Raw genomic sequence first — 14,180 nt, forward strand, 5'->3', positions numbered from 1 at the left:
GCAGGATGTAAGTTAGAAAAAAAAAAAACATAATAGCTAGTTGATGGTATTGGAATTTGAAATAATAATAAGAAATATTATTATTATTATTATTAAAGAAGTAATAATAATGGAAGTGATTAAATAAGCAGCTAGTATGATAATTTTAGTGGAGATGCATTAGATTATGAAATGAATTAAATTTGTAGAAGAATATAATTAAAAGTGGATGTTAAATTTATGTAAATAATATTGTAGTTAGACATTAAGACTTGGGATAAAATTTGGTAATAATGTGTGAATTTAGTATGAATAATTTAACCATAGACATATGCTAATATAAGTATATATCATTTCTAGGTAAGTAATCTCTTCGCAAACTATGACCAATAAGCGTAACATATTATAAGAAATGAGTAATATGAACTATAGGAAAAAGGTAAAATATGACTTGGAAGTAATACGTTAGTCAGGACATGGAAAAAAAAAAAAAAAAATTTGGTTGTGTTGTTCTACGAAATTCAGGGCATGACAACTTCTCATCAAGAGTCTCGTCTTCCCTTTGGTCGGGTTTTCAGGAATATCAGCACACTTCAGCTCTATCCACTTTCTTGATACAGAAAATCCCTAAGTCATGTGTGCTTGTGAGTTGCCTTGTTGTAGTATGTTTTCCCCTTAGGAGTCTAGGCTTCCCCCCGATGAGAAGAATTTTGTCTCAGTCCACAATGTTCTTTGAAGAATGTGGAGTTCAGAGTTTCCCCTACTCCACTTCTCCCCCACCTAGAGGCAAAGCATTCTCAAGGAGATCCTGCATAAAGGAAAAATCGCTCCCACGAATAAGTAAAAGTCCAAAGTTTGAAGGAATCTTAGGCGAAGTACTCAAAAGAAGAATTATTCAAGGAGTACCTGTTCTTGAAGATTCCCGAAGTAAGAGAAAAGCTAAGTATAATGCAAGTGTTCGGGAAAGAAGTAAAAGCACTTCTCCAAAACCAAAAGCAAAGAGTTCACCTTCAAAAGCTAAAAATCTAGAGTCTAACGGAAGCTTCATTTGCCTTAGCCGAATTTTAATGTTAGGAAATTATAATTTTTGCTTCTCCCACCTAAGGGGGTGGATTATCAAAAGGTCAAATTTATTAAAGTTAAAGGTTGTATAGAATAGGAGAGCATGACATCATTTCTGCCCGTTGAGCTACTACAATAATGGAAAATATGATCGTTAAGCTTAAAGCATGCCAAAGTTTAATGAAAATCAAATTGCGAAGATCTCCAGCCAACGATCAAAAAGGAAAGATCTATAAAGAAGTATTTCCCCTTGCACAATTCATCATTTGTTTCTCAACGAGCCTTTTTTAATTGACAACTAGCTAACTGTTCAAATGCTATAAAACCACCATGGCTGCAAGGTTCATTGCTTATGATAGTTTGAATGGTATCGAATGTACTCTAAAGAACTTGAGCGATACCTCGTTGAAATTCTACGACTTGGGTGATTTGCACCAAAGATTAGGGGCAGACCCAATTCATCCAGTCACTCGGAGGTTAAAGGAAAGCAGCCTAGTAGAAGCAATGGGATTTCCAGTGGCAATGCAAGCACCAAAGCTCATTTTGGAGTGCATATTGAACTTTGATCTCGACACCAAGCAAATAAAGATGCTTGGGGATGAGGTGTTGCTCACCCTTGACCAAAATACATTACAAAACAGTTTCTGACTGCCAAAGAGGGCAGCGTAGAGCGAAATGGATTTCTGGAACTCTGCCTTCTGTTCAACGAGAAGAAGATGTTGTGCCATGGAGACATGATGACAAGTTGGTTCCAAACCCCTCGGAGCAAGAAAAGCAAAGTGCCAATGAAATGTCCCTTTTCTGATTTTGTATGATATTTCCAACCTTTAATCAGATCTTTAAGATCAAACAACTGATATCACAAAGATCCACCAAATTTCTTAAGAAACCCCAAATCGGGTATGTCGAAAATAGTGCCAAAAAGCTTCACAGCTTCAGCTGTTATTAATAAATCTGAAAGTAGACATTTTTACAGAAATTTGAGCAGCATAACAGCCTATAAAATGTCATTTCCAGATCTATATAGCCTTTACAAAACAGCTCACAAATGTAGGACAAAAACTATGCTCATCGGGCTCCCGAAATTAACACAAAAATGCCCGGAAACACCACAAAAACACTAATAAACTATCTCAGAAGTTTAATCACGTCCCAATACATATATTCAGCTCTATTTTAACAGCTTAAAGTCTGAAATACAGCAGCAACCAAAACTGATATGAAATGCTCAACTGAAAACACCAAACTCATGCAAAAAACCACACCCAAAAACCCACAAATCTACACTGTTCAGCATAAAGGCAAACTCTGTATGAGCATGCACATGGAATGGCTTCAAACTCCCGTCCTTAGCCTTCCTGGAAACCTACAAACTCCCGTTCTTGGGTCTCCCTGGAAACCTGCAAACTCCCGTTCTTGGGTCTCCTTCTCCACAGGTTTGGCAGCCTCTGAAGAATAACAAAGAATGAGCAAAAATCAAGTTCTGGAATGAGCCCAAAATGCCTCCAAACCCCTTAAAAGAGGGCATAACTGTAACTCACGTCCAAGAGAGGTTAATGAAACTTATTTTAATAATAATTTTCATTTATTAATCCAACGGTTTTCAAAGATTAACCCCCTTTTTCCGAAACTTCACTTTCTTGGGCCTGCCTGCCTTAGCAAAGATTTTCTTTTTTAATTATTTGAAAAGGGGACATGACAAGTCCTCCCCTCCCAATCATTGCTTGTCCTCAAGCAATGGCTGAACAATAAACCAATCAATCCACCTGGATCCCAAATGTAGTCATGAACTATACTACTACCAATTAACACAGGCTCCTGCAATATCCTCTGCAATATGACCAAGAGGAATCCATAATCAAATTGACAATTATAGCTCAACCAAACTCCGAAATCACCACTACCACAATCAAAAACCCATGAGGCACAAACTCTTAGAACATCAGAACCCAAGTAAAGTGGACAAATCAAACTACCAACACAGTAAATACCATCAACGCATCCCACTGGCCTATATGGAATGTACAATCCAACTCTGCAACAATGGTGAACCCTCTCGAATGAAACTGTACCAAGTATGGAGAATCCACACACTGTACAACTCTTGCAGTCAACACAACTCTGCAAATCATCGACCACTATGTCATAACCATAACTCCCATACACTGCTGATGGTGAAAAGACATTACAAGATAAAGAGTAAGAAATGGAATCCAAACCAAATTTGTCTGCCATCAACTCCTCAGCACAAGGATCAAATGCTAACTGATGTACATACCGTGCAATATAATGTTGATAAAAAAAACCAACCTCAGTCAACAGCTCACCATGAAGAAGTGATACAACCCACTGTGACTGATCACCAGCTAAGTCAAGAGATGTCATAGCCAAAGGAGTAGAATCAATAACAACACCTGCTAAAGCATCACTCCAAAACTCCTGCTCTAAGTCATGTATTATCAACTTGTCAATTGCAGGACCTATCACCATGTCATGCCCATCACAACTCTCATCCCGAGGCATCAAACTATCCCATAACTGATGATAAGCACTAGGAACCAAAGTACATCTCTGTATCATCATCTCATCAACATGGTCATCAAAGGTAGATAGATGAGCATACCTCACAGTGTAATGCTGATAGAATGCACCAATCTCAGTTAGTGGCTCAGACTGCAATCCAGATGTAACTAACTGCAATCGATCATTAACCAAGTTGGAACTGACTACTACCTCTGAAGACATTGCAAAGGGAGTAGTATTACTAGTAGGAACCATGCCAACTATCAGCTCACCAACGTCACACATGGTCTTTGATACAACATCTCTAGTCTTCGTGCCATTAGCACTAGAGGTCACCACCATGTCAGGCACACCACAAAAATCTGCTACAGCGCCCAACTCAATTGAACCTGACTCTAGTGGGAATGAACCTGATATGCCAATGTTAGTATCAAGGATGGATGCATCCCCATCTCCACTGTCTCTAACAATCTCGGCCATGGACATCCTCGGATCACCAAACACCACAGCTTGTGACTGTATAGAATTAGGCAAAGACTGTAGTCGCTCTAACTCCATGGTCACCTTAGCCAAATGAAACTGTGACTCCTTGAGAGCCAACTGTGTACTCTCAAGAATCTCAGAAGTCACCTCAAGCTGCTCAGTAAGCTCACTCACCTCATCTTCCTTGGCCAACAATGCATCATATGCTGTACTGCCCCACTCCATAAGATAATCTCTGTCGGCTACCAACTGCATATAATTTTGTCTCAAAATCCGAATAGCCTCCCATAAAGAGTGGATCTCTGTCAAGGAAATATAACTTCCTCCCTGCTCATCACTAGTAGGAGAACCCCATCCATAAACTGCTAACAACTGACGAGCAGCATCGAAATGTTGGCAAGTGATAGCAATGTCTTGGTCACTAACTCTCAACTGATTAGACACATGATGGCACTGGCTTGACTGTCTCCTACAAACCTCCTCTGATGCACTGTCTGAAGGAATGTCCTCAAAGTTACTAGTCTCTAGAGTATTACCATCCATATCCTGTGAATCAAATCTAAAGCTCATATCAACATACGGAGTATCAAAAACATTAGCATTGCTGTCCAACTCCTCTGTACCCAAGGAAACTAAGTCTTCAAAATTGCCCACTGCATCCTCCTGGATGTCATCAATGCCAATATGATCCTGGGCCTCATCTATACACACTGCCAAATATGAAATATCATCAACACATTCCAGCAAGTATGGTCGACTGGATATATGAACAAAGCCCAACATTGGTGTATAAAAACTAATACCAACATCAAACAAGATACTGGCACAAGAAAAGACAACACCGTGTAATCTGCTAATCAAATCCATGATAGCACCCAAACAAACACTGCTACCAAAAAGTGTTAAAGATCTCCAGTCAACTGAATCCCAAATGCCAATATAACAATCTCGAGTCCATATCCGTAAACTAGAATCAACTGGTAACTCAAGAAAACTCCTCACCTGAGTAATATGACCAATACCAACTAACTCCACATACCTGTCATGATGAGATAATGAAGTCACAATACTATCTTGGTTCACCTTCAGCTGGCTGGACAAATCATGTGAAGTACTACCAGCCTCAACCTCATGTGATGAAGCATCTAACTGTGCCTGGTACTCTTTCTCAGCAAAGTCATGAATGCTCAATGTCTGCTCATCTCTACCAGGTATCTCACCATCCTGCACAACAACATCCTCATAATCATCATCTGAACCCACTACACTGTAGTCACTGCCTGTTGTAACTATACCATCTTGAATACCTGTGGCATCACCCTTTGACGACCTGTAAACAATTGTCTCAATTTGAGTATCAAGTTGACTGTTACTATCAATCTGTGTGATATCCTTTCCCACCACCTCCTGTGGCAGAGTAGAATCTGAGACCTCTACCTGGCTATCAGCTAGTTTCTCAAACTCCTCATGCAAGTTCTTGGGAATTGTGTCATCTGTCCTGTGAGAAAATCTGCCAAATAGAAATCCAGTCAACTTATCCACCTTAGCTGGGTCAGATAACATGTCATTTATACGGTGGTGCTCAACCAACTGTTTAGACATGTCATGGCTTATTTTCATAAGTTTATCTCGAATGTCTAAATAACCATCCTTTCTACTATTTTGACTCTGGTTATCAATTGTCCAAGATCGTTCCCTCTGAGACTCTGTACTATACTTGTCCATTCTGGATAAAGTAGAGTGTAACCCCAATAGGATATAACTTCTTCAAGCACCAAGAACTAACATGCAAATGATTAGAAGTAGCATGCAACCATAGATTTGGACATGCAACTGATTAGAAGCAACATGCAACCACCAAATTATGACATGCAAGATCTGGGTAGTTGTCAAAACTGACATGCAAGATCTGGGTAGTTGTCAAAACTGACATGCAAACTTCTACAACCACCAAATTCACCAAGAACTAACATGCAAATGATTAGAAGTAGCATGAAACCATAGATTTGGACATGCAACTGATTAGAAGCAACATGCAACCACCAAATTATGACATGCAACATCTGGGTAGTTGTCAAAACTGACATGCAAGATCTGGGTACTTGTCAAAACTGAAATGCAAACTTCTACAACCACCAAATTCACCAAGAACTAACATGAAAATGATTAGAAGTAGAATGTAACCATAAATTTTAACATGCATCTGATTAGAAGAAACATGCAACCATAAATTATGACATGCAAAATCTGGGTAGTTGTCAAAACTGACATGCAAGATCTAGGTAGTTGTCAAAACTGACCTGCAACTTCTACAAACCCTCAGGCTGGCAAGATCATGGCTCTGATACCACTGTAATGTCCCTTTTCTGATTTTGTATGATATTTCCAACCTTTAATCAGATCTTTAAGATCAAACAACTGATATCACAAAGATCCACCAAATTTCTTAAGAAACCCCAAATCGGGTATGTCGAAAATAGTGCCAAAAAGCTTCACAGCTTCACCTGTTATTAATAAATCTGAAAGTAGACATTTTTACAGAAATTTGAGCAGCATAACAGCCTATAAAATGTCATTTCCAGATCTATATAGCCTTTACAAAACAGCTCACAAATGTAGGACAAAAACTATGCTCATCGGGCTCCCGAAATTAACACAAAAATGCCCGGAAACACCACAAAAACACTAATAAACTATCTCAGAAGTTTAATCACGTCCCAATACATATATTCAGCTCTATTTTAACAGCTTAAAGTCTGAAATACAGCAGCAACCAAAACTGATATGAAATGCTCAACTGAAAACACCAAACTCATGCAAAAAACCACACCCAAAAACCCACAAATCTACACTGTTCAGCACAAAGGCAAACTCTGTATGAGCATGCACATGGAATGGCTTCAAACTCCCGTCCTTAGCCTTCCTGGAAACCTGCAAACTCCCGTTCTTGGGTCTCCCTGGAAACCTGCAAACTCCCGTTCTTGGGTCTCCTTCTCCACAGGTTTGGCAGCCTCTGAAGAATAAAAAAGAATGAGCAAAAATCAAGTTCTGGAATGAGCCCAAAATGCCTCCAAACCCCTTAAAAGAGGGCATAACTGTAACTCACGTCCAAGAGAGGTTAATGAAACTTATTTTAATAATAAACGGTTTCCAAAGATTAACCCCCTTTTTCCGAAACTTCACTTTCTTGGGCCTGCCTGCCTTAGCAAATATTTTCTTTTTTAATTATTTGAAAAGGGGACATGACAGCCAAAGACTTTGTATAGTACAAATTTGAAGAGGGAGATCATCGACATCATGGTCCTTTTGCACCGGTTGAAGCGCAAGGAAGACTCGCTCAGTTTCGTGGAGCACTACTTCTATCTGGTGCAAGCAGTATGTGCGAAGGTCGAGTATGTGGATTTGGCCTTGATTATGTGTGACAACCTCACCAGTTGGCTCCAAAGTGGTAAAGCCCAAAGGGAATTTTATATGTCCTATTTGATTTATGCCATGGCGATTATTAATTTGTGGCCAAGATTGTTGCATATAGAGGAGTATGATGAAGACATCCTGGCTTATGATTTCTTCCCATGTCTACAACTGCATAGGAGTTACGCAGATTTTATGAAAGTTAACAATGTATTCACCATGACAATTTGCAGAATGTTGCAAGGGTGCCCTGAGCGTTGATTTTCTCTAGAGGCAATGGCTGTGGTGCTTCAATTTGGAAGCTTCTTTATTCAATTCACGACCTTTTCTTACATTAGGATTACAAGTTTTGATGGCTTCCCCTGGAAGCTTCCTAGATATCCGGATGACCGGATAGTGCTTGTTGAAATGTGCAGATAAATCTTAGAGGTGAATGAGCTATGTTCAATAATGAAGAAGGCAGGAATCCCATTTCCAGTTGTAGTAAGGGCCTACTCCTGCGCCTCCAAATCAAACGCCAAGAATGTCGTAAAGAACTTTGAGGAGAGATATAAGTCAGTGCCTATGAAGTAATCAGGCTTAAGTTCGACCCTATGGATTACATTAAAGATAACTTGCAGTTGTGGTTGGCATATAGGCATGTTCCATCTCTAGAAGATTATTGGGCTTAATTGTGTTGTTGAACTGGAGAGCCGAGAAAGATATTTTTCGAGGATGACTGTAGATCAAGTGAAGCTATATGGTGTTTATATTAATGTAGAAGGAATCGATGATGATGGACAATATATGCAATCTTCTACATATTTGAACTAGGTCAAGAACACACCTATAGACTCGACTCCTCCCCTCGGCCCTACGGTTGGTAATTTGGAGAAATTAATTGAAGGAGTCATTAAAAGAATAGATAAGTGGGTCAAATGGACGACTAGTGGTTCACCGTCGAGATATCAGCCAGCGCAGTCCGCTGTCATAACCTCTGCAAGCATAGTTGCCGTAACATCCACTACTTCAGTGGGCCCTTCACAAACCGGTCAGGGGAAATGGTGGAGATGGAGATCAGACCCAAAAGAAGAATGTACTAATAACTCCAACTTGTGGAGGCGGGCCAGCCCTAGTAATCGGTTCAATCGGAGAACTAGAAAGAGACAAAGACAAGGGTGCAAAGAAGGGGAAGGAGGCGAAATCCGAAGTGCGAAAGACCAAGATTCCTCCGCCCCTATGATCAATCTCGATAGACCTGCTGTGAAGCTTTCACACCATCGCCCCAAAACTTTGGGGACCCCCTTTTTTTCGATCACCTTGGCAATAAATAATTTTTTCAAGTTGTCCAAAAAATTTCCGATTTTAGAAAATTTTACGTCTTGGACTCCTTCAGGCCAAGATTGTTTTTTTACCCAATTTTAACCTTGATTTTCCGAAACAAGTAATTTTATCCTTAGGCCGAACAAATTTCAAAGAACTATACTCGGCAGGATAAAATTACAAAATTTTGGGTACTTATACGATTTTTTTTTGAAAATTTGGATATAATCGAATAAACTTGAGTAATTTTCAAAAAAAATGAAATATTTGTTAGATTTGGTTTTTTTTGGAAAATCTTGATTTTTTTTGGTAAAGAAAATTAAGTTTGTGATAGTGAAATCAAATTTGAAAATCGATTTTGGATTCTAGAGAAATGATTTTATTTTTGCTAAAATTAAAAAATTAAATTGCATGGCAAAATCGATTTTGAATTTAAATTGCAAAAATTGGCATTAAATGGGTTAAAATTGCCTTGAAGATTTTAAAACATTTAAAGAAATTAGTAATTTAAAATTGAAAAAATCAATTTTAGCTTGCCAAATCTGATTTTTAATGATATATTAATTACTAATTCGTCATTAAATGAAAGCGATTAGCATCTCCAAGGCTTTATTTATTTTATCTTTGCAATTTTGGTCTAACTGGCAATTTAATAATGCAAATCTTCATTATGGCAAAATTTATTTTTGGCTTATCGTTTGATTGGGACCAGATTGTGCACTAATTAATGTTTTTTGTTTTTTTTCCTCTCCTAGGTGCAAATTGGCCAGCCAGGGAAGACAAGTGAATTGGGTATAAGAAGGCTATCCTTCTCCTTGTCTCCTCATTCTTCCATCTTCCTCTTCCACGCTTGAAGTGGCTCTTCCACCTTGGACGATTTTTGGCAAAGGGCAGATTTGCATATGGGAGCACCTCTTCTTCCTTAGCATTTTTTTTATAGGGCAGTTCTTGGTGATTTTTACAAGGCAGATCTGATTTTCCTTACCCTAGATGATTCTTGATTTCCACAGAGAGTTGCAAATTTTGTGGAGCTGCGATTTTTGTGGAGCCAAAATTTGTGGAAGTCTAATTTTCTTGAGGAGCTGCGATTTTGCATCAGATCTGGACAGTATTATTTGGCAAAGGAAATAAGTGATTAAAGTCTGATTTTTTGGCACATGCATGGGCAATTTCCAGTGGGCAGAATTCTGATTTCTTCAGCTAGGACATCAATATTTGCAAGGGGCTTGAAATTCTTAGGTTTGATCCAAAATTCAAAAAAAGACCCGGCCATTGGTAAAGGTAAGTTCAACTCATTTCAAGTTGAAAGTGGCCCTTAAGCGGATTTCGCTCTTTTGTTCTTGTCTAGTTTTGCTTCTCTTGATTCTGCTTGCATTCATCATCCCATCCTAGGTTGAAGATTGGAGATTGATAAGTGTAGAATTCATGATAGTGCATTTGGCGAGGCAAAATAAGCTAGACCACCCTAGGAATGAAGTTGGGAGATATAAGTGTAGTCCATCCTAAGGCAACAGCGAGGCAGAAATAAGTGGCAGTCCCACCCCTAGGTTGAAGATTGGAGATTGATAAGTGTAGTGATAGGACTTGGCGAGGCAGAAATAAGTGTAGAATCCATTGATAGAAAGAAGGTTGGAGATTGATAAGGGTAGTCCATATCACTTAGAACGAAGAGGCAGAAATAAATGTTTAGGATGGTAGATGTTAGTGCAAGGAAGAACCCTAAGGGAACAAATATTAAGAAAGACAGAGGATATGATGCCCAAAACAACTTACTTTTCGAAAATGAGGCGAATAACCGATACCAATGTCAGTATAGTAAATATGATACAAGTCAAGGACAGACTAAAGGAAGGACAATTCCCTATGGCAAAGATCTACAAAAGCAGAATTGGCTACACGAAGAAAAGAAAGGAGTCACCAGATCATCGAGGCTCACATTGGCAGACTTCAAATCAGAATATGGCGATCTCATAGAGCTTCTCAGCCGGATCATGGGCCTAGCTCAAGGTATGCAATTCGAAAAATAGATGAACTTCTTTATTGATGAAATTGCAAATGGAAGGGGCAAATTTGATTGGGCTAGAATTATAAGTGAAAATCTAGAATTACAACTTAGGGCAGTGCAAAACTAGAAGCAATTCCACATGGGGTCCTAGCCCTTCTAGTTGATTGCAAGCTAGCAAAGGTTGAAGTGCGAACTTTGGTGAAAAAAGAAATCAGGTGAAGGGTGAATTTGATTGAAGATTAAGATTCAAGAAGCCCTGCAATTTCAAGAAAGAGCAGATTGGTAGAAGAGATTTGAAAATATTTGAGGCTAGGCAAGGCTTGGCTATTTGTGCAAGCTAGCTTGGTTGAATTCGAATGGGAAGGTTGGATGACCAGGAAGGCAAGGATAATGGGGGATTAAGTTTGATTTCAAAGTAGTGGCCAAGAGCAAGGATCTCAAGTTGCAAAGAAGTTCGCATCTAGGGAAGCCACCAAGGCCAAGGTAAGATTACCCCAAGTGCATGAACACCTCATCCTTTCAGGGTCAAGACATCAAGTACAAGCAAGTTCGAGTGGTGATGAGAAAGTTTCTAAGGACAAGCTCAAGCATCCAAGGCTTTACCTTATCTCAAGGATTGAATAGATTTAGAAGATAAGGTTGATGAGGTGGCACTTTCATGTGCATGCAATCAAATCATGCCAAGTGTCCTATGTTCTCATTGGTTGACGAATTATTCTAATTTTCTCATTGGCCCACAAAGTTGGTGCCCTCATGTAATTGGTTGAATATTGGTAACCCTAATTAGGGTTTGTAAGATATAATCTCGGCCCTTGATTTTGCCTCTTAATCTTGGCCATTCATTGTAATTTGGAGCCTCTATATAAGGCTATTTTGCTCTCATTTGTGAGGGAGTTATGTTGGAGAATTGTTGCCAAAATACTATCAAAATTGTTCTCTATTCATTGTTGTGGCTTGCATGATGGATATACATGATCATTTTGGTGTATTGCATAGTTCTTCTCATCTCCCAAATTAAAAGTAAGATTTCATTTCATGTTGATAGAGCAGAAGTAGATGGCTAATTGTATGGTGATATCAGTAGATGTTTGATAGGGATCTATACTAGGCCACTAGCATCCTAGTGGCTTGTTGGGGAAGCCTTGTGTGGTAAACTAGTTCTTTATCCTTTAAATCATTGCATCTATGAGGGTGGAGCCGTTGGTAAACTTCCATTAGATTTGATCCCTATCCTTTGCTAATCTTTCCATTCATAGGAGTAGGAGTAGAATAGCGAGTAGTTGATTAGTCGAGGTTTTGAAGAAGAAGGTTAAGAAAGCATAAGCCATTCGAACACTCACCCTCCATCACCATCAACATCATCTAGCACTTGTACCGGATCGCTATTACCATCATCCCAAAATCCAAGTTGTCCTTGAAGGAATAATGTAAGCAAGCCTACGTGATTACCAGCAAATCACATCGATATACTGAGTTAGTATCCACAGGTGTAAGGAACATTGGAGTTAATCTCATGTCCCATGAGTATTAACTTTTCAAGAGAGGAACTGTGTGTTTGATACTCCGTATCAGATATTCAATTGCTAATATGTTATGTAGTATAAAAACTGACATCAACAAGACCTAATGGAGCAGATCAAGGAGTTGGACAAGATCAAGGAGCTCCACCCCAACAAACACCTCAAGGGTCAGATACACAAGATAATGTTCCAGCCACGGCTTCTACTACTAAGACAATTGTGTTTCCATTTTCTAGCAAGAAGACCAGTACACCTTTGTGGCAAGAAAATTGTTTGATCCCACAACCCTCCAATCTTCACTAAACGTGTTTCAATCCGAGTCCTGGTTGGAGAATACCTTGGAGCAGAAAAGAAAGAGAACAGAAGAGAGTGTGTCCCCAAAAGACTTGATTTCCCAGACAATCAAGTAACCTCTAGCCTTGAAGAAGATGAAGATTTCGATGCTGTCAACCTTAGGCGAAGACATGAATACCGGGAACTACATCATGGGGATTGCTTGAGCTCAGAAGAAGGGAAATTTGGCAAATCTCGTCCCATCGGATTTTAGCGTCTAGCAGTGGGACATGGAGCCTCCACAACACAATTCAAAGACCCTGATGTGGAAGTTCTTGAATGAGGAAATCGATGAAGAGTTGGATGAATTAAAGATCTTTAAGGCTCAATTGAAGGCAGTGAACAAAGAATTGTTGGATTGCAACAGACAAATGTTCACATCACTAGCTAGTTAAGTGGGAGAGTCATCAGATTGAAGGATTTTTGATCCCTCTGCTGAAGAGAGCAAGGCTTTGTTGGCCAAGCTACAAGAAGAAAGGTATTTCGGGCAGATAGGCAAAGAGTGGATAGAAGACATGAAAATAAGGGAATTGCCCTTGATTGACAAGTTGGGTGTCTTGTGCATTAGAATTGATGAACTAAAAAGCACCATGGACAATAATATGGTGTCCATGAAGACAGACATTGAGAAGTATAAGGATTTTGCTTCTCTATTGTATGAGATCATAACTATGAAGAAGGAGAGTGCCATTAGTGCGGGTATCCTGAAAGATGGAAATGAGCCACTTTCTCACTCAATGATCTCTCGAATTCATGAGAGAAAGCATGGTTAAAGCCAAGAAGCAACAGAAGAAAGTGTATAAAGCGGTCAAGAAGGTGGAAGACATTTATGTCTATCTCTAAGAGCTCCATATAGAGTCCCATGTCACAAGGTGTGGTGAAGTCGTGGATGTGAATCACATGAGAAAGGCTTACCAGGACTTCATTGATGGGTTGGCCCGTCCAAGCATGTTCCAATCCACACATCTACACACTCTAACTATCATGGATGGAACATTAGCAAAAGTGTCGGAAAAGTTGCAGAAGAAGGTAGACACTATGGAAGCCTTGGCTGTAGACCATGATACTGGCTGATCATGTCAAACAACATGTCACTTCCAAATTCAAAGGATCTAGCGGAAATCATTGATGCAATGAAGCATCATAAGACCATCAAAAAACTGCCAAGCCAAAGGATGGTGGAATTCAAAACGCCCCAGCTCCCCCAAATTAATCATGACTTTGTAATGAATGACAAATGCCATTCCTCTTCTTGGCTCTTTCACCTACCTTCTTGGAATGTAATATTTTGTAACAGCCAAAGACTAAGGGCCTATAAATGTAAATTTCAATAATCAATGAAGGATCAATGAATTCTGGAGCAAATTGTCCCCTTGTAACTAGGATTACTGAGTGGAAATCGAGAGTTTGCATTGAAATGGAGAATTTGATTTTGCTTGAAACTAGGAATTGTTGATCTTCAATGGTCATTGGGGTTACTCATGCTTGTAGCCTATGTGTTATTTTGGTTTCTTGCATTTTCTTCTCCCCTGTCGTACTACATTGCATTTTGTGTTAGGAAT

General features: G+C 39.2%; 1 protein-coding gene across 1 annotated transcript in view; it reads right to left on the reverse strand.

Moving 5' to 3' along the window:
* Window positions 1-14,180, reverse strand: part of LOC149540634 (TLD-domain containing nucleolar protein) — a 73,654-nt gene that overhangs the window by 26,923 nt on the left and 32,551 nt on the right. The window lies entirely within an intron of this gene.

The sequence above is a fragment of the Cupressus sempervirens genome, chromosome 9 (genome assembly GCF_028749045.1).
Source record: "Cupressus sempervirens isolate cs-2001-9-10 chromosome 9, ASM2874904v1, whole genome shotgun sequence".
Taxonomy (NCBI): domain Eukaryota; kingdom Viridiplantae; phylum Streptophyta; class Pinopsida; order Cupressales; family Cupressaceae; genus Cupressus; species Cupressus sempervirens.